The 2,055-nt window shown below is 38.8% G+C and overlaps 1 pseudogene; it reads left to right on the forward strand.

Annotated features, from left to right (window-relative positions):
- Positions 1-211: 211 nt before the first annotated feature.
- LOC121472766 lies at positions 212-1,019 on the forward strand (annotated as a pseudogene).
- The last annotated feature ends 1,036 nt before the right edge of the window (positions 1,020-2,055 follow it).

The following is a 2,055-nucleotide window of genomic DNA, read 5'->3' on the forward strand; positions in this document are numbered from 1 at the left end:
AGGTATTTCAAGGAACATGTGATTGATAGCCTAAAATGTTACAAGAGCAAGTCAGAAGAGAATAAGGGAAAAGCTATGGAATATTGTCACATTCAAGAGAGCAATTTCAACGTAGGGATAGAACTCTCTGTGTCAGATCATAGAAAGATGAAGCAATGAAGGAGACAAAGACAGAGGTGAGCAGAGCATGAGCAGGAAAGGGAGAGAGACTAGGAGGCTTGGACCGCTTTGAGGCCGGCTGGCTCATATGGACAGATTTGCCATGGAGAATATCTCGGTGTCAGCATTTTTGCTCCTCGTCACCCTCTCTTACACTCTGGCCAAAGATATCACAGTTAAATCAGGAGCAAAGAAAGATTCCAAGGACTCAGCCCCCAAACTGCCCCAGACCCTCTCCAGAGGTTGGGGTGATCAGCTCATCTGGACTCAGACCTATGAAGAAGTTTTATACAAATCCAAGACAAGCAACAAACCCTTAATGATTATCCATCACCTGGATGAATGCCCACACAGTCAAGCTTTAAAGAAAGTGTTTGCTGAAAATAAAGAAACCTAGAAATTGGCAGAGCAGTTTGTCCTCCTCAATCTAGTCTATGAAACAACTGACAAACACCTTTCTCCTGATGGCCAGTATGTCCCCAGGATCATATTTGTAGACCCATCCCTGACAGTTAGAGCTGACATCACTGGAAGATACTCAAATCGTCTCTACGCTTTATGAACCTTCAGATATAGCTCTACTGCTCGACAACATGAAGAAAGCTCTGAAGTTGCTGAAGACTGAATTGTAGAGAAAAAAAAGTCTGCAAACTTTTTTCTGTGTCCAGCCCTGAGACTTGGAACCAGAGGAGATCCTAGAAGACTTTGGAAAATGCAGGAACAGTGATGGACATGCTAATTAGATTATGGTTATTGTTACAACAGCTATTTTTTTTAAATCTTGCTTCAACTGTACATGTATGAAAATAATACTGCATACTACCATAGGAAGTCATGCTTTTTTAAAATAAATAAATCCTTTTGGGGGAAAAAAAAACGAAAGGGAGAGAAAAAAAGAAAATAGATGAAAAGTAGAGTTGAATTTTAGGTGAAGGTAATGAAGTTTAAGCTTCAGGACCCCTCACCTTCATGGGCCCCTTCTAAGGCCCTGGGAGGAGTCTTAGCAATGCGCCCCTATGATCATTTGTTTTATAAATTTTGCAAGAGTAAGATGTTTTAACTGCAAGTGGCTAGATGACCATTTCCTTTCCACTTTAATTTCACCTCCACAGTATGAGATGCAGTTGAGGGGAAGTTGAATTGGAGATACATTTAGTTTAGATTTGTTGAAATCACGGGGTACGAAGTCACATCTGGGTACAGTTAAATTGTTGCCGGTCAACTGGGTTTAAGAATAGCTTCCATAAATAGCTTCTGTCCACTCTACCAAACATCACAACATGATGACGATCAGTAAAAAATTGGTCAAATGTTGCCAGTTTAAAGGGTATTTAAAATTTGTCACAGAGAAAAATTGAAATCCCCCCAAATCTTGCAACTTATATATGAAAGAAACTTGATGAAAAATTTCCTAAAATTGACAATAATTCTAAAATTTACCATGCCATTGTCAATAATGAGTATGGTCTCAAAAAAACTTCCATAGACTAAATAGAATATAAAAAAACAAAGGTCTATCAACAATGCTAAAAAAACAACCGAATTATTTTTCTTCCCTCAATATACAAAAATGCTATTACAAAATTATGGTCATATAAGGAAGCAATCAAAGAGTATGATGTTTGATCTGGATTTTTAGATCAGCTTTTTTTCTTTAAGACTTTTATTTTTTATTTATGAGAGACACAGACAGATAGAGAGAGGCAGAGACACAGGCAGAGGAAGAAGCAGGCTCCATGCAGGGAGCCCGATGTGAGACTCAATCCTGGGACTCTAGGATCATGCCCTGAGCCGAAGGCAGACCCTTAACGGCTGAGCCACCAGGGCATCCCTAGATCAGCTTTTTAGAAATTTGTAATATGTTATGATTTATTTTTCTCCTTTTAAATAGACATT

Source organism: Vulpes lagopus, chromosome 1, assembly GCF_018345385.1.
Source record: "Vulpes lagopus strain Blue_001 chromosome 1, ASM1834538v1, whole genome shotgun sequence".
NCBI classification, from domain to species: domain Eukaryota; kingdom Metazoa; phylum Chordata; class Mammalia; order Carnivora; family Canidae; genus Vulpes; species Vulpes lagopus.